This window comes from Podarcis tiliguerta, assembly GCF_965153285.1.
Source record: "Podarcis tiliguerta genome assembly, chromosome: 4".
NCBI lineage: Eukaryota > Metazoa > Chordata > Lepidosauria > Squamata > Lacertidae > Podarcis > Podarcis tiliguerta.
Window position 1 is genome coordinate 16,360,520 of NC_139537.1, and position 19,115 is coordinate 16,379,634.

Sequence of the window (19,115 nt, forward strand, 5' to 3'; positions counted from 1 at the left end):
TTTTTAGTATGATAGCCATCTTCAAATATCTAAAAGGCTGTCCCATGGAGGATGGAGAAAGCTTGTATTCTCCTGCTCCAGAGAGTAGGACTCGAACCAATGGATTCAAGTTACAAGAAAGGAGATTCTGACTAAACCTCAGGAACAAGTTTCTGACAGGAAGAGTTTTTTGAGAGTGGAACAGACTTCCACAAGAGGTGGTGGACTCTCCTTCCTTGGAGGATGGGATGGCATATCTGCCATGTACGCATGCACTAGTTGAGATTTCTTCATTGCAGAGGGTTGGACTAAATGACCCTCGGGGCCCTTTCAACTCTACAATTCTATGATGCCATGATTCTATATCAGAAGTAAGCACCAGGAAGTTCAGTTGGAGTTATTCCCCTGTAAATTTGTATATAGGATTACAGCCTTAATCATGTTGGTTTTTGATACAAGTGGAGGGGCAGGGGAGAAAGCAGGCATGACACAAACCGACTGAAGGAAGTATTAAAGGGAGGCTTAGGTGGCGTTTTAATAAAGAGGAATAGAGATGTTGAAGAAGTGTAGGTCTATCAGCAGCTATAAGACCTTTATTAAATTGGATTTGCTTATGCAGTCTTCTTCCTCCAGGGCACCACTCAGTTGAAGGAGCAGAATTCATGTTTTAAAGTAGGAACGTGGAACGTTCTGGAACGTGTCCAGAGGAGGGCAACCAAAATGGTCAAAGGTCTGGAAACGATGCCTTATGAGGAACGGCTAAGGGAGCTGGGCATGTTTAGCCTGGAGAAGAGGAGGTTAAGGGGTGATATGATAGCCATGTTCAAATATATAAAAGGATGTCACATAGAGGAGGGAGAAAGGTTGTTTTCTGCTGCTCCAGAGAAGCGGACACGGAGCAATGGATTCAAACTACAAGAAAGAAGATTCCACCTAAACATTAGGAAGAACTTCCTGACAGTAAGAGCTGTTCGACAGTGGAATTTGCTGCCAAGGAGTGTGGTGGAGTCTCCTTCTTTGGAGGTCTTTAAGCAGAGGCTTGACAACCACATGCCAGGAGTGCTCTGATGGTGTTTCCTGCTTGGCAGGGGGTTGGACTCGATGGCCCTTGTGGTCTCTTCCAACTCTATGATTCTATGATTCTAAAGAGGGTTTCTTTCCTTTTGAGAACCTTATGTCCAGAATCTAAAATGGTAGAACTGCACCACCACTCAGGGTAACCCCAAGGTGTGCAGTAACCTATTTTGAGTCCTATATTTGAGTCCCTTGAAGCAGCCTATTTTGAGAACTACAGTGGTACCTCAGGTTACATAAGCTTCAGGTTGCATACGCTTCAGGTTACAGACTCCACTAACCCAGAAATAGTGCTTCAGGTTAAGAACTTTGCTTCAGGATGAGAACAGAAATCGTGCAGCGGTGGCGAAGGCCCCATTAGCTAAAGCGGTGCTTCAGGTTAGGAACAGTTTCAGGTTAATTACGGACCTCCGGAACAAATTAAGTACTTAACCTGAGGTACCACTGTATTGTTGCAGAATGCCAGACTAAATCCTGGGCCCTCCAACAAGCTATTGGATGAAATTGATCCTTGCATTCTTTTTCTCGGTCTGTCCTCTGCTTTCCGTGTTGTGAAATGAAAGATCAAATCAATGCGCATGGTTCCCTCCTGCGCCATACTTCCATTATATCTTCACAACTATCCTGTGAAGTAGGAATGACACAGGATGCCAGAGTAAGCAAAAGGGAAATGATATTTGCAAAGGATGACGATTTCCTCATGTGCTTGGGAAGAAAAGATGAGACTTGTTTGCAGACTGCAGAACCAGCATTTACAGGTACAGCTTAATGAAGCCATCAAACATGTTAAGCCTAAAACTTGACTATAAATCACAAGGTCACTCCTTCCCTCACTTCTCTTAAGTGCCACGTCAACCAGCAAAACTCACTGGAAGCAAGAATGGCGTTCGGGAAGAAGAGGACTCGGTGCTGCTGCAGAAACCATTGTGGTATTTTATGTTACACACCGTCCTCAGGTCTATGGATGTAGGATGGTGTACAAATAATATGCACATATATATCTTTCGTAAATTGTGTGGAGAAAGAATTATTGGAACGTGTCTGATACCGAGTGAGGCCATTGGCCATTGTCTACACTGACTGGCAGCAGCCCTCTAGAGTTGAAAAACATGAGTCCTACCGGATCAGAACAAGAGAGGGGGAAAGGCGACCTTGTCTGAGGAAAGTGTGGATAGTGTTTAGAGGGCTGGAGTAGGGCTTGGGTTTGAATTCCCCTCAGCCTTGAAGCTCTCTGGGTGCACCACTGCTCAGGGACCGCCTCTCCTGGTATGTCCCACAGAGGAACTTACGATCTTCAAACAAAAACATCTTGGAGGTCTTGGGCCACAGGGAGGCTAGGCTGGCCTCAACCAGAGCCAGGGCTTTTTTGGCTGTGGCTCCGACCTGGTGGAACGCTCTGCCACAAGAGATTAGGGCCCTGCGGGACTTGACATCTTTCCGCAGGGCCTGCAAGACAGAGCTGTTCCGCCAGGCCTTTGGCCAGGGCACAGCCTGACTCCCTCATTTGGCAATCTTCACAGAACTCTAGCCCAATGGTTGCCATCAATTTGATTTGAAGTAATTTTTTAATGAAATGATTTTAGAATGCTGTATTATTTTATTGTTGTTAGCCGCCCTGAGCCCGGCCTTGGCTGGGGCGGGCTCCCGTTGCTCGGTCCCTGCTCCTGCCAACCTAGCAGTTCGAAAGCACGTCAAAGTGCAAGTAGATAAATAGGTACCACTATGGCGGGAAGGTAAACGGCGTTTCCATGTGCTGCTCTGGTTCGCCAGAAGCAGCTTAGTCATGCTGGCCACATGTCCCAGAAAAACTGTCTGCAGAAGCGGACAAACGCCTGCTCCCTCAGCCTGTAAAGCAATATGAGTGCCGCAACCCCAGAGTCATTCATGACTGGACATAACTGTCAGGGGTCCCTTTACCTTTAGGGATGGCTGTGAGCAGGATTCCTGCATTGCAGGGGGTTAGACTAGATGACAGTTGGGGGTCCCTTTCAACTCTTTGATTCCATGATCTGAGTAACCACTGTGACACTAGGAATGCTGGATTAGTTGGACCATTGGCCTGATCCAGCAATCTCTCCTTATGTTTTCCAGGGATACATGTGTTTGCAGCACAGCTCGGCCCTGCAACTTCTTGTACCAGTGTGCTTGCCTACATTCCCCCCCCCCCCCGCTTCTTTCCCACTCAGCCACCCACATCACAAGCCACCTCAGCAGTCTATATCCATCGTGGTACAGTTTAATGAAGCAATCAAACTGTTCCCAGAACAGTTCCCAATCAAAGTTCCCAGAACAGGGCGGTGATCCCATGTCCTAATTTGACTGGGGTGCAGGGGAGAAAGGATGGTGTCTTCCCTGGGAGAGGAAGTATGTGCAAAGCTCAATTTCTAAAAATTAAGGGGGGGGGGCAAAAGCTTTTCTGGAACTGTTGTTGTTGTTGTTTAGTCGTTTAGTCGTGTCCGACTCTTCGTGACCCCATGGACCAGAGCACGCCAGGCACTCCTGTCTTCCACTGCCTCCCGCAGTTTGGTCAAACTCATGCTGGTAGCTTCGAGAACACTGCCCAACCATCTCATCCTCTGTCGTCTCCTTCTCCTTGTGCCCTCCATCTTTCCCAACATCAGGGTCTTTTCCAGGGAGTCTTCTCTTCTCATGAGGTGGCCAAAGTATTGGAGCCTCAGCTTCAGGATCTGTCCTTCCAGTGAGCACTCAGGGCTGATTTCCTTCAGAATGGATAGGTTTGATCTTCTTGCAGTCCACGGGACTCTCAAGAGTCTCCTCCAGCACCATAATTCAAAAGCATCCATTCTTCGGCGATCAGCCTTCTTTATGGTCCAACTCTCACTTCCATACATCACTACTGGGAAAACCATGGCTTTAACTATACGGACCTTTGTTGGCAAGGTGATGTCTCTGCTTTTTAAGATGCTGTCTAGGTTTGTCATTGCTTTTCTCCCAAGAAGCAGGCATCTTTTAATTTCGTGGCCGCTGTCACTATCTGCAGTGATCATGGAGCCCAAGAAAGTAAAACCTCTCACTGCCTCCATTTCTTCCCCTTCTATTTGCCAGGAGGAGATTGGACCAGTGGCCATGACCTTCAATTTTTTTGATGTTGAGCTTCAAACCATATTTTGCGCTCTCCTCTTCCACCCTCATTAAAAGGTTCTTTAATTCCTCCTCACTTTCTGCCATCAATGTTGTGTCATCTGCATATCTGAGGTTGTTGATATTTCTTCCGGCAATCTTAATTCCGGCTAGGGATTCATCCAGCCCAGCCTTTCGCATGATGAATTCTGCATATCCTGCTGAAAAAGTTGAAAATTCCAAACAGAGGAGGAGAGGCCTGGGGTGTGATTAAGCAAAGGGCTTTTGCCTATGTGTCTTCTTTGTTGATTTAATGAAACTTCTTTGATTGATTGATTGTAATAAAAGGCTTCTCAGTGGCTTGGGTGGCAAGAGGAAAACGAGGAACAGGTCTGTGTAAATGAAAGATTACCAGCTGGTTTCCAGCGGAGAAGTCCAGTTGCACCAATGAGTGATCAGACCCTGGCACTTCTTTGTTTCACTTTTATTTAGTGTCAGATCACCACATCCATAGAGGTGAACACTAGGTCTAAGGCATGTCGACGACTATGACTTGGGCCAAACTTATTCAGGGACAGCCCCGTGGAGGCCATGCTTTCCACAAAGTCCCGAGTGGCCCCTTGTAAGGTCGTGTTGGTGTGGATGTTAAAATCCCCCAGGACAACCAAACTAGGTGTCTCCAGGAGTACATCCGCCATGACCTGAAGCAGCTCGGGCAGGGAATCCTTAGTGCAGCGGGGAGTACACCAAAAGGAATCCTGTACTGCCCCTATTGCCCAACTTCCAGAACATGCACTCAGAGAACTGGGTCTTCCCCATCGGACGCCTGGTGCAAGCTAATGACTTCCTAAAAAACACTGCAACCCCCCCTCCCCGCCCACATGACCTGGGTTGCTGTGCGTAAGAGAAACCTGGTGGACAAGCAGCGGCAAGAACAGGCCCATCTGCTTCATCCAACCAAGTCTCTGTCACACATGCCAGGTCAAATCCTCAATCCACGATCAAGTCATGGATGGCAGTGGTCTTATTAATTATTGACCTGGCATTACACAGCTGCTCCTTCAGGACATGTGGGTCTCACTTGCTGATTCCAGTATTCATCCGGTCAAGACCAGACCTGGAGGCAGGGATAGTCCTCAAACAGTGACTAAATCTGCTTCCTTGGTAATGACATGCTCTGCCTTTGAGCATGTTCAGTATGCAATTCCTCCTTGCATAGTTATCACAACTTGCATCGCACTTATCCGTGCTTAGGGTTGCAGTACCTCGTACAGATATCTGCACTCTGGCATTCTTATCTCCTGCCAATACAATTAATGGGCCAGAAAATAGTCAAATAGGAATGTAAGCACTTGGTCTAGATCAGACCAACAAATTGGAATTTATAAGATTTTGGAAAGCAGAAATAAAGTAAATTGTTAAACCATCAATTCTAGCACACGAGAGGCCAACTAAATTGTATAATTTGGCATCTCAATGATTGGGTTTGTTAATTGTATTATAATTTGGCATTATTACAGTATAATGAGGCTATTATTGGATTGTTGTAATTCCCATCATCCCTGACCACTGGTCCTGTTAGCTAGGGATGATGGGAGTTGTAGTCCCAAAGCATCTGGAGGGCTGAGTTTGCCTATGACTGATCAATACAATGCCTTTGAGCATGTATGGTATGCATTTGGAATTGACTGGAGTAAGAGAACAAGAAGAACATACATTTTAAAAAGATTGGAAAATGTTTATTGAATATATGGAGGAAAATTGAAAATGTGGGCAGCATTAAGATAAATTCAACAGAGTAAATAGGTTTTTATTGATGTAATAATGGAAAGCTGAACGGTTTAGTTTTTATAAAATATGCATGGATTTATGTTGTGCAAAATGAACCATAGAAAGAGAGGAAGGGAAGTCACTGATATTTTAAGGTGAATATTCTAAAATTTAAAACAGAAATTTAATTTAATTTTTTTTTTAAAAAGAGAGCATGTACAGGGGTCTGGGTTAAAGGCGGATCTACAAGGATCCTCATGGATCCTCCACTTTTTAAAAAATAACTCCAACAAATCCAGTGTCAAATCACATCTGGAAGGCACACATACAGACTGGACTATAAAAAACGTGGATCCAACACTTAGCCACGCTGCAGCACCACAAAAACATGGATCCTCATGAATTCATATGATTTTTATATTGAAACAAAATAAAAACACCATGATACTCTACACTACATATTTGTCTGTAGGCAGAACAAAAAAACACACACATCCACCGTTTCATGGTACTGCAATGGCACAAAAACATGGTTAAAAAAACGGATCCTCATGGATCCTCATGATTTTTGCACTAGATCAGCCCAAAGTCAGCTTCAGATCAAATATCATGGCCATGGGCACAGCCTGCACCACAGAAATCACGGATACACAGCTTCCTGGCTACACCGTGGCCCAAAAAGTGGTTTTGAAGCATGGATCCTCACGCTTTATGCATTGGGCCACCCCAAACCCACATCATAGCCAGGGGCACAACCTGCACCACAAAAAACTCGGATTCACGGCTTCATGGCAACGCCATGGCCCAAAAATGTGGGTTCGAAGCACAGATCCTCATGGATCCTGATGCTTTTTGCATTGGGCCAACTCAAACTCACTGTCAAATCACACATCATAGCCAGGGACACAGCCTGCACCACAAAAATCATGGTTCCACAGCTTCCTGGCAACTCCATGGCCCCAAAACGTGGTTTCAAAGAAGAAGAAGAAGAGGAGGAGGAGGAGGAGTTTGGATTTGATACCCCACTTTATCACTACTTCTTTATCACTTTAACACTCTTTGAGGTGAGTGGGCCACATGGTCACCCAGCAGCTGCGTGGAGGAGTGGAGACGTGAACCCGGTTCACCAGATTACGAGACTACAGCTCTTAACCACTACACCACACTGGCTCTCATGGATCCTCACGCTTTTTGCATTGGGCCACCCCAAAAGGGACTAACATATTCGATAATATTTTAATTAATTTTCGATTTCAATCCAATCATAGCCTCATTATAATGTTACCAAACTGTAATACAATTACTAACATCTATTGTTCAAATACAAAATTATATAATTTAGGTGGCCTCCCATGTGCTAGAATTGATGGCTGATTATTTTATTTCTGCGTTCCAAAATCTTACGAATTTCAATTACATTCCAGTCAAAAAAACAATCCCTTATATAACAACTGCAATATTCACTCCATAAATAATAAAGGATGGGGAAGAGTTAGCTCTAAGTCTCCATCGTAAACCTTTTGCAAAATAGTGTTTCCCTCCCTTTTCCATTTTTTTTTTACACACACAGTTCTGTTTAATGTTATCTTCCATATCTATAATATTGATCAGCCTTGGTTTCTAACTGCCTCAACCGTTCCTCATAAGGCTTGGTTTCCAGACCTTTCAGCATCCTGGTCATCCTCCTCTGCTCACTTTCCAGCTGCTCAATATCTTTCTTCAACTCACATGTACTGAGCAGCAGCAGCTCTCCAGGGTTGCGGGGGGGGGGCATTCCTAATCTCCCCCCCCCCCCGAGATGCTGCCCAGGACGGAAAACCTGCATGCCAAGCAGATGGTCCAATCTTGCGCTATGGAGATGCCTAGCCTGCCTGGAAGGGTGTGGGGCTGGTCTCCCTTTGGGAATGGGGCTGCAGGAAGAGGGATGTGAAGTGAAGATGCAGCCCAGCTGCAGCCAGAACAGCAGGTGCCTCCGAGTTCTGACAGAGGAGCATCACCACTAAGGAGTGGCCAGGTCCTTGGGGGGGGGGGTGCCACGGTGACAAGTGTGGGAATGTCCAGGGATGCAGGAGAGGATATATTGTCTGATAATACCCTTTCCAACTTGTGTTAACAAGTTTACAATTTTAGCAGAGTAACATCCCCCCTTTTAAACCTACAGCGGATGCGTTTGCTCAGGCTCGCTAAAACCTCTAAAATAACTGTTCTGGTATTTCCCCGCTATTCCCTCATAAAATATAAGACACGACACAGTCTTCTACAAAAGTATAAAAAGGTTTATTCATATATCATTCTGTTCACAATCGGATCCCAGAAGGCAGACTTAGCTTAGAAAAGTAACATACACTTGGAAACTATTCCATAAGAAGGCAGTCCCTTTGTCCTCTCTTGGCTAGAGCCAAGAGGGCATCTTTGGCTAAGCAGATGTTGCTTCTTCGATGCATGTAGTCAAAGAGAGAGAGATGGCTGCCCTGCCCTGTGCTTTTGTCGTTACCTGCACAAGTGAGGCCACACCCACCTCTAGTCACATGCAGAGGAAGTCTGTCCCAGCCCAGAAGGAAACAGGAAGTTTACCAGCTGGCTGGACAAACATTCCTCCCCATGTGTAAACATGTTCACTCTAGGAATGTTGTACTTGACTGCTCTTGTGTTTCACATCCCACAACAAGGACCCGCCCTCCTTTGTGACATCTCTTGCTTCTCCTTTAAAAGCCACTGACTTGCAGGCGGCCATTGTGGGTTAGTGAGGAGAGGTCAGAGGAGAGAGGAGGTGGTGGCGGTTGGTGGAGAGTAGGCGGAGGATTTGTGAATTGTTCTTTTTTCGTGTTCTTATTTTGATTTTGATTTCATTTATTACTTTTATTTGATTTATTTGATTTCTTTTTATTTTCCTTTATTCTTTTCTTTTAACACTTTTATTTATTTTATCTTTTGTTCTTTGTTTTAATATTTTTGTTTTTTGTGCACATCTGTGCATATTCTGTATATATTCTGTATATTTCTATTTTTTACATAGAGGAGGGTTAAGTGTAGGGTTAGGGTGGGGGTTAGGTAGAGACTTAGGGCAGGGGTTGGGATTGGGGTCAGATTTAAGCTTGGGTGGGCATTTCAGATAGTTAGTTACCTTAGATAGGAGGATGGGATCTTTCGTGGACGACATGGGGAGGCTGTAAGTAGCATCGCTTTCTCTTCATTTCCAGGGTGTGGGGTGAGTCTGTTTCCCAGCCAAGTTGTCCTGGCCAAGTCCCCAATCCATGTAGGTTGGATCCACTCTTGTCCTTGAGATGGCTACATGTCTGGCACTCAGAGACCAGGAGGGCAGTGATTATCACCCAAGCAGAAGGGTTGCTGTGTACGTGCTTCAGGGATGATGGCTGCCCCTAGCCATGTCCCAAGTGCCTCCTCTGGTAGCCATCTTCTTTCTGAGCAGAACAGCATTGGAACGGTGTCAATCTGATGTTGGATTGCTTTTATATGAATATTTGAAGGTTTTTCCGCTGCAAGAGTAGGCAAGTGCTACGACCAGATATTATCTTCTTCTTCTTCTTCTTCTTCTTCTTCTTCTTCTTCTTCTTCTTCTTCTTCGTCTTCATCTTCGTCTTCTTCTTCTATCACTCCTAGCTGAGTAAGATTGACTTCCATGAACAGTCAGTTTTAATCGTGAGTCCATAAGTGATTGTGGAGGCCAATTCTGGATCCACACGTCCTTCCACAGTGCGGACATAGTTTTCTGGGCAGGAGTTGATCACAGTGAGGGTTTGCCAAGAGTGCCTTCCTCTTAGCTTGTTTCTTCCTTGCGTCCTGAGTTCAACTGTCTTCAAAGCCCATGACACCTTTGGTAAAGGCTGTTCTTCTATTGGAGCCCTCGCAGGCCAGTGTTTCCCAGCCATTGGACATGACCAGTCCAACGAAGTTGGTGTTGAAGAATCATTGCTTCCACACTGGTGATCTTTGCTTCTTCCAGTACACTGGCATTAGTTTGCCTGTCTTCCTAAGTGATGTGTAAAAAATTTTCAGAGACACCATTGATGGAATCTTTCAAGGAGTTGGAGATGGCGTTTATAAGTGGTCCATGTTTCACAAGCGTACAGCTGGGTTGATAGTGCAAGAGCCTAGACTGAAACTTAAAAGTTTCAATGGACCAAGAATGGTTTTCATGGCTGGTTCTGACTTTCCCCTTTTCCCAGTGGGAATTCCTACTTGTGGAGCAGAGGCTATGGCTGGTCGGCAGCTGCAGTGCCTGTGTGCTTTGTTCTGTTGTTGTTGTTGTTTAGTCGCTTAGTCGTGTCCGACTCTTTGTGACCCCATGGACCAGAGCACGCCAGGCCCTCCTGTCTTCCACTGCCTCCTGCAGTTTGGTCCAACTCATGTTGGTAGCATCGAGAAAACTCACTGTCCAACCACCTCGTCCTCTGTCGTCCCCTTCTCCTTGTGCCCTCAGTGCTTTGTTCTAGAGGGTGCTGTTTCATAGTGCTCACTGGTTGCTCTTGGACAGTTCTTTGGATAGTCTGAGCGGATTGGTTGAGCGCCTTGCGAGTGAAAGGCTCAGTCTTCATTAGGGCAAATGTTCTTCCCTTATTTATGGGAGCCTTTGGGATAGAAAAAGGAAAGGATTGTGTCAGGATGTGTTTTGTGGGAAAATTTGCAGAAGTGAAGGTGTTGATTTGGGGTACAGTTGGAGGGGGGTATGGTGCCTGCTGGAGGGGGAAACCCCCGCCACCCTTTCCAAAAAAATCCGGTAACCATGTTAAGAATGACCCAAAGCTCTCCCCTCTCCCTATTCATTTCATTTGCTTCATGAAATTTATACACTGCTTGACTGCATGAATGAGGGGACCAGGCTCTCTGGGTCCTGACATGGCCGTAGCTCTTGAACCCAGAGCACTTGGGACCTCCTTTCTCTCCCTGCCAGCCCTTCATGCTCTGGGCTGCCTCTTTCAGGTTCTGATGATGCCCCTTCAGGTCACTGAACTGCAGAGAGATGGAAGGAATTGGTCATGATGGGCCGGCAAGGATCGATTAGGCTCCACATATGTATTTCTGTTCTGCCAATTCGGCAGTAGTTCACTGTTTTCTCCAGACACCCCTCCTCATACACAAACCCCCCTCAAGAATTGGGGCTGCCGGCATCTGAGTCTCTCTCTCTGCTCATCTCTTCTAGGATCAGGTGCTTAAGGCGTGGCCCCCAGCAAGACCCAGACCAGCCCAAGGCGCCAGGTGAGCCAGTGGCCCTTCTTTTTTGGACAGAGGAGGGCAGGAATGGGCATGGGGGCAACTAGTCCAAGGATGCGAAAGAGGACTCACCTCTTCCCATGTCCTTCTGTTTGCAGTTCTGCTGCGGTTCCGCATCCCAGCCCCAGGGGTGAGTATTGGAGAAAACAAGAGCAGGGACTGGATCCCTCAGACCTGCCCCCCCCCCCCCCGCTGTCCCCCGGGCTCTCTGCCCCCCCCTCTGCACTCTCAGATGCAGAGAAGCCCTTCCCTCACGAGGAACTGACAGTCAGACTTTTGCATTTCAGCTGCTGGAGGATGAACAGCTCTACCTCCTGGGAGTCATCCAGAGCTGCCAGGCAGCTGAGCTCAGGGGGCTCTGATCCCTGAAGTACTCCAAGCAGGAGACGGCCCAAGCCATTCTGGTGAGTGATGGGGGGTGTGGGGGACCCCGCACGGGGAGGTGGGGGGAAGGGGCTGTGCATCTGTGGGGAGGAGAACTCTGCCGGCTTAGGGTGTGGGGTTGCCATTCCCCTGCAAAGCCAAGCCTGGTGTTTGGGATCGGAGCTGATTTTCCTCCTCTGTTCTCTTCCAGGACATCTTGGGGCCCTTGGAGCACTTCAGGGATCGCCTCCTGACCCTGGCCCTTGCCTTGGGGGCCCTCCTCCAGCTCAGGTGAGTGGAGTCTTTGGCGTGGATGGGGTTGTGGGTGGGGGGCAGAACTCCAGGGGGAAAGAGCAGGCGGGAAGGAGAAGGGGGCAAGGGAGACTCTAACCCTCTCCCTTTCATCTCTGCAGCACCATGAGGCCCAAATTCAGCTGCAATATGATCAGTGCCATCTTGCACAGGACGTTGGAAGCCGTGCTGAAAGGTGCCGAGGAGGAAGAGAGAGAAGAAGTATGTCCTTGGTTTTGACTTCCCTTCATGGCTCTTTCTTCTTCTTCGTCACACACTTGCAGAATCCAACCCAGCATTCAAACTTGTCTCTCTTTTCCCGCAGGAACTGAAGGGGCACTTCCTTCCTCCTGCTGGGGTCTCCTTATGGAAGCCCCTCAACCCTGGCACCCTCCTCCACCTTCTCAGCGTAAGTGTCCCGATGGCATCAGGGGTGGTCTTAGGGTTGTCCCTCCCCCCTGTCCCTTACCCAATGGACTGCCCCATTTCCGGGGCACAGAGCCTGTTTGGCCCCCAATTTGGTCCAAGACCAAAGCTGGCAAACCCTCATGGTCCAGAAGTGCCAGGGACTCCGTGGTGGGGGCAGTGGGGGCCGCTTTGGCCCAGACTGGCCCCTGACTCTGAGACGCTCTTTCCTCCTGCAGGACCTCCGAGGATACGCCCTGGGGGAAAGTGGGGAGACTCAAGAACTAGCGGCCAGCAGCATTTTCTTGCTGCTGGCCGTTGACCGGTGTGGCGATCACACAGGGCCCCCGGACGTTTCACGGTCTATTGACCCTGTGCCACCACTGTGATAGCTTTCTTCGCTGCCACCACCCTGCTTCTCACGGGGACACACGGAGTCCAGACAGTTGTTAACATAAACAAATAATCAAGTTTATTTTTAAATGCAGGAACAAGCGTATGGTTGCAGTTTATTTTTCTCTTGTCAGATTCCTAATCTTAGTTCCTAGCAACTCCAAACTGAATTATTCCCCACTGTCTATCTGACTCAACCTAACAATTCCTCTCACTCTCTCACAATACAACTCTACCAACCCACACCTAATCCTCCCTCTTCCTTCTCCAACACCCAAGGCTCAACTCCCAACTGACAAACCTCAACTGCCAACTCCCACACCTCAACTGACTTTCAAAACCTCCCACTCTATCCCCCCTTGCATTCTCACTGGCCAATCACATCACACCCATTTTAACCCTTTCCTTGACCCATCCTAGGAGGCAAACGCCACACCCGGAAATACCCCAACCTCAGAGTAAGTACCTTGCCTTCTTCTAGTCATTTCTTTGGTTACTTCCACCCCCACCCCCCCCAAGATCACATCCCCAAGTGATCTTTAGCGCAGATGATGCGTGGTGTGTCCCTGGGGGCCAGGATGAGGCCAGAGGCTTTTCCTGCCCCCTTTCTTGCTGCTGCCCTTCCACCGCTGCCCAGGAGGCTGCAGGGCCCAGGGAGGTCCTCTGGAACAAGGGATTGGGCCCAAGACAGAGGGGAGACCCATCCTTCCTGACTTGGCGCTGCTTCTGTGCTCTCTTGCTTCCATCTGACCCCAATTTTTCTTTCCTCTGCAGATGACAGTAGTTTGCCCGGAGCTGGCTTGCTTCCGCCTGAAGCCGAAAGAAGGTAAGCCCCACACCTTGGAGACAGCGACCTTTGACTAAAGGCCTATGGGAAAATCTCATTTTCATTTTCATTCTCTTCTCATTCTCATTCTCTTCCATCCAGATGACATCATCATTGAGGATTTATAGGTAGCGTGGACCTCGGGCTCCACTGGACGCCAGAGAGAGGCCAACATCCAAATGCACTCAGCAGGTAAGACTTTCTCAAAAGCCCATCTGTAGTTAGAGATGCCCTGTTTCATCTGTGAGAGAAGCAGACACTCCAGGCATCCTGCTTACCTTTTTTCTCTTGCAGGTGACAGATCGATGCCAGCAAGACCTCCTTCTCCATCTTTTCATGTCGGCGGAAGGGAAGCAGTGGCTGTGGGACCAGATCAGGTAGGGGGAAGCTGCCTTGTGGGGACACAGGCCAAGGGGTGGAACGATGTCATGGACTGGTTGGGCACAGAGGAATGGTGGGAGGAAGCAGGGACCAGGAAGGGAAGATGTCGCAGAGCCCAGGGAGGAGCAGTCAGAGGGAGAAGAGGCTGAGGAACCAGGGGAGGGGAGCCAATGGGTCTCAAACCCTCGGTGAGTGAGGGACTTTCCCCTGTGTCAGAAGACAGGCTCCGGCAGATGGAGCGGGCGAGATCCAGAGGAAGCTGTTTTTGCACGTGCTGTAGAGGGGCTGATGGAGCTCATCCCCCCAGAAGGGAGCCCATCGAGGAGAACTCTGATTCTAAACCTCTGCTGCCTCATGGGATGGCTTCATGAGAAGAAAAGGCTCCAGAGTAAACCCTAGACAGATGCAGAGTGAAGTCCCTAAGATGGTTGGGTGGCGTTTTGTAGGCCTCCTTCTGGCAACTCCTGCAGCCAAGCTGGTGCCTTACGCCTTGCTCTTCTTTCCTCTGTACCACATCAGGGAGGCCAAGGGGGGGGCGCGGATCTGGGCACAGGGCTGACCCCTTCGTTTTGGCAAAAGACAGGGCAGGGGAGGGGACAGAGAGAGAGATCTGAAAATTGTTAACATTATTTTGCCCCAAAAGATTTCACGGAATTTTGGGTTTTTCCGTTCCTTAGGATATAGGATCTTCTCCCTGTGTAACTCCACATGCCAAGAAGAAAAAGAACTGGAAGAGAATGGAATAAAAATAAATATTTTTTAATGGATTTTGAATAAATGCTCAATAAATTCTTACTGTTTTCAATTTCATTGTGTTATTGTCTTCCGGGACGCGGGTGGCGCTGTGGGTTAAATCACAGAGCCTAGGGCTTGCCGATCAGATCGGTCCCTGCTCCTGCCAACCTAGCAGTTCGAAAGCACGTCAAATTGCAAGTAGATAAATAGGTAGCACTCCAGGGAGAAGGTAAACGGCGTTTCCTTGCGCTGCTCTGGTTCGCCAGAAGAGGCTTCGTCATGCTGGCCACATGACCCAGAAGCTGTACGCCAGCTCCCTTGGCCAATAAAGCGAGATGAGCGCCGCAACCCCTGAGTCGGTCATGAGTCGGTCATGACTGGACCTAGTGGTCAGGGGTCCCTTTACCTTTACCTATTGTCTTCCATTGGACACTTTTGTTGTTGCAGCCTGAAATAGCATTAGCATTTTTTGCTGCTGCTGCGTCACTCTCAGGTTGATCATGTTAAGCTTGTGGTCCACTAAGATCCCTATATCCTTTTCCCTACCAGCAAACCAGTGTCCCTCATCTTATATTGGTGCAGCTGGTTCTTCCTGCCAAAGTGCAGAACCTTAGATTGGCTTCAGGGTGTGACCGTGTTGCAGTCAGTGCTGTGGTAGCTCCGTGTGGCATTAACACAGTTCAGTGCAATCGCCTGGTGACAATCCAGCCTAGCTGGTGCCAGATCTAAGATGAGATCTAAGATGTCTCCAGGAAACTGAGTGTTTTGCCTTGGTAGAGCACACCATGTTCGTGACGCTGAGGCTGTGGTATGAGCACATTTCAGGTAGACTTTGTCCATTCTTGTTCACGCTCCCGATCCCAGCTGTGATGAAGTCTCCCAGCAGGAATAGTAATAGTAATAGTAATAACAATTTTATTATTTATACCCCGCCCATCTGGTTGGGTTTCCCCAGCCACTCTGGGCAGCTCCCAGCAGAACACTAAAAACAGAATAAAATTTCAGACAGGGCTGCCTTCAGATGTCTTCTAAAAGTGAGAGAGTTGTTTATTTCTTTGAAATCTGCTGGGAAGGTGTTCCACAGTGCAGGCGCCACTACCGAGAAGGCTGCTGACATGCTGGTCTAGTTCCTTGCAGAACTTGTTCTTGATCTGCATATCAGAGCACACTCAGAATGTACTCAATATGTTAACCGGAATGGAGGTAGTTGAGAGATGGAGAGAAGGCAAGCATTCTGAGCCCTCAGCTGGCAGTTCTATCACAGACAGAAGGGAGTCCCTCGCTGCAAAAATCTTATGCCGTGAATCTTCGGGATGCCCTCCTTGCCACAAAGGGTGTTGTTCTCTCTGAGGCTGCCATTCGAAGCAAGTCTTGTCCCCTGTAGAGCAGCAATGTCAATGTTGCGTGTTTTCAGCTCATGTCAATGATGTTCATCTTCCGTGAGTTGCTGACCTGCAGGAAGCCAGAACACAGGGTCCTGATGTTCCAGCTTGCTGGGTGCAAGAGGGTTTGTTCCTTTCTTTTTGCCTGATATAGCAGTTTGGTCTGCTTAGTGTGAGTGATACTGTGAGATCCAAGCACCCACTGAGGTAGGTGGCCAGTGGCCAGTCAGCACTTTATTCATTGGGGACTGCCTGGCTTTATTGAGGTTGAATGTATGTGTGCATGCATGCGCACGCGCGCACACACACACACACACACAAACACGGTGATCACAGGGTTGGTGGGAGAAGGCAAAGGAAGGGGCACAAGTCCCACCCACCCCTTTCTTTCTAGCAAGGAATTTCTCATTTTTCTTTGAAAAGTTAGCCTGTCTCCTCAGTTCAGTCCAATTTACCAGGACAAAGTGAAGGCGAACACTGTCCTTGTCCAACAAGCAGTGCTTTTTTCTGGGGGGACGCACACCCCTAAACATTTTGTGAATCTAATTTTGGCCTCATTGAGGGGCAGTATTTCAATATGAGTAGGAAAAGGAGAGTACCACTAAACATATTTTTAGAAAAAAGAACTGCCCACAAGGATGCAGAATGATCCCTGGGAGCCTTGTTTCTGAGGGAGGCTGGTCTGCTTTGAAGCTCTTGATCCCATGGGAGTGGGGTTTCCTTCCTTCCTGACTCCTTCCCTTCCTGGTCCTCCCTGACCCAATCTTCCCCTGATCCTTTCCAGGTCAGATTCCTCTTCCTACCCTGGAATCCAGCTTACCTTCCCATCACACATACAGAATGGACCTCCTTGCTTTTAACACTCTTCTCTAGAGAGGCCTTGGTGAGGCTAGATCTGGCGACAGGAAAAAGAAACAGAACTAGAACCCATCAGAGTTGTCTGCTGCAGGATGCAGAATGGGAGGGAAACGAGCCACGTTCATGGATTGAGGGGAAGCTGAGAGCCAGTGTGGTGTAGTGGTTAAGAGCGGTAGACTCGTAATCTGGGGAACCAGGTTCGCGTCCCCGCTCCTCCACATGCAGCTGCTGGGTGACCTTGGGCCAGTCACACTTCTTTGAAGTCTCTCAGCCCCACTCACCTCACAGAGTGTTTGTTGTGGGGGAGGAAGGGAAAGGAGAATGTTAGCCACTTTGAGACTCCCTAGGGTAGTGATAAAGTGGGATATCAAATCCAAACTCTTCCTCTTCTTCTTCTTCTTTCAGAGAATCCCTAACAATTTTCAAAGAGGGCCAGATTTGATGAAGTGAAGGGCTGTGAGGGCTGACCAAGCAAAAACCAAAGTTGTTGACCTTTTTTAGGATTGAAGTTGTGGAGTTTTTTTCAGGATTGAAGCTGAGGATTAGGCCCGCAAAAGAGACTTTGGACATGACTGCCAGGGTTGGACTCTGACTCTCATCGCCTGGAGGGATGGCGGTTCCATGAAGGAGAAAGAGGAGCTCGCCTCCACTGGAGACAACCAGTTGTGTTGCTGAGCCGCCCTGGCTCACCAGAAGTGGGAGGAAACGTCCACAATCAATTTAGAAACACCTGCAACACAGTTGAAAATACACATTTTTGAAATCCATTTTGCTGCTGAAGCCCTCAAGTGTAGAACTACGGAGGGTCTGTTCACTGTTCTCACCTATCATTAGACCAGGACCACGTGGTTGTTGTTTAGTTGTTTAGTCGTGTCTGACTCTTCGTGACCCCATGGACCAGAGCACGCCAGGCACTTCTGTCTTCCACTGCCTCCCGCAGTTTGGCCAAACTCATGCTGGTAGCTTCGAGAACACTGTCCAACCATCTCGTCCTCTGTCGTCCCCTTCTCCTTGTGCCCTCCATCTTTCCCAACATCAGGGTCTTTTCCAGGAACAAACACCTGCTACCTCAGCCTGTAAAGCAAGATGAGTGCCGCAACCCCAGAGTCATTCATGACTGGACTTAACTGTCAGGGGTCCCTTTGCCTTTAGGGATGGCTGTGAGCAGGATTCCTGCATTGCAGGGGGTTAGACTAGATGACAGTTGGGGGTCCCTTTCAACTCTTTGATTCCATGATCTGAGTAACCACTGTGACACTAGGAATGCTGGATTAGTTGGACCATTGGCCTAATCCAGCAATCTCTCCTTATGTTTTCCAGGGGTACATGTGTTTGCAGCACAGCTCGGCCCTGCAACTTCTTGTACCAGTGTGCTTGCCTACATCCCCCCCCCCACCTCTTTCCCACTCAGCCACCCACATCCCAAGCCACCTCAGCAGTCTATATCCACCGTTTACCGATGCAGTTTAATGAAGCAATCAAACTGCAAGTTCCCAGAACAGGGCGGTGATCCCATGTCCTAATTTGACTGGGGTGCAGGGGAGAAAGGATGGCGTCTTCCCTGGGAGAGGAAGTATGCGCAAAGCTCAATTTCTAAAAATTAAGGGGGGAGGCAAAAGCTTTTCTGGAACTGTTGTTGTTGTTGTTGTTTAGTCGTTTAGTCATGTCCGACTCTTCGTGACCCCCTGGACCAGAGCACGCCAGGCACTCCTGTCTTCCACTGCCTCCCGCAGACACTGTCCAACCATCTTGTCCTCTGTCGTCCCCTTCTTCTTGTGCCCTCCATCTTTCCCAACATCAGGGTCTTTTCCAGGGAGTCTTCTCTTCTCATGAGGTGGCCAAAGTATTGGAGCCTCAGCTTCAGGATCTGTCCTTCCAGTGAGCACTCGGGGCTGATTTCCTTCAGAATGGATAGGTTTGATCTTCCTGCAGTCCATGGGACTCTCAAGAGTCTCCTCCAGCACCAGAATTCAAAAGCATCCATTCTTCGGCGATCAGCCTTCTTTGTGGTCCAGCTCTCACTTCCATACATCACTACTGGGAAAACCATAGCTTTTACTACTATACGGACCTTTGTTGGCAAGGTGATGTCTCTACTTTTTAAGATGCTGTGGACCAGGACCACATATTCTGCCTATTATGTGCATCCCATGATAGCCTTTCCCTGAATATGCCATCAGCAGCACAACCTTCCTTTTGGGGAACCTCTTCACCCCATCCTCCACCTCCTCTCCACTGGTCTTGAACCGTTTCGTTTCATGCCCGTTTTCCTCCTGCTTTCCAACTTCTTCTGCTCCGTCCTCTATGTTGCTGCAGCTGCTCTGCAGCCTCTTGGCTTGCTTGCC

General features: G+C 48.3%; 2 long non-coding RNA genes across 8 annotated transcripts; both read left to right on the forward strand.

The window, feature by feature from the left end:
* Positions 1–11,086: 11,086 nt before the first annotated feature.
* Positions 11,087–12,006, forward strand: LOC310676898. Of its 2 annotated transcripts, XR_014510779.1 has the most exons (5): positions 11,087–11,121; positions 11,235–11,266; positions 11,424–11,540; positions 11,711–11,790; positions 11,913–12,006. It is a non-coding gene; the product is annotated as an uncharacterized lncRNA (long non-coding RNA). The 2 variants fall into 2 exon arrangements; XR_014510780.1 differs by lacking the exon at positions 11,087–11,121 and having other exon boundaries at positions 11,159–11,266.
* Positions 12,007–12,145: 139 nt separating this feature from the next.
* Positions 12,146–14,600, forward strand: LOC310676899. Of its 6 annotated transcripts, XR_014510782.1 has the most exons (5): positions 12,207–13,046; positions 13,363–13,414; positions 13,517–13,606; positions 13,709–13,791; positions 14,473–14,600. It is a non-coding gene; the product is annotated as an uncharacterized lncRNA (long non-coding RNA). The 6 variants fall into 6 exon arrangements; XR_014510781.1 differs by adding an exon at positions 12,146–12,199 and having other exon boundaries at positions 12,435–13,606; XR_014510786.1 differs by having other exon boundaries at positions 12,211–13,414.
* The last annotated feature ends 4,515 nt before the right edge of the window (positions 14,601–19,115 follow it).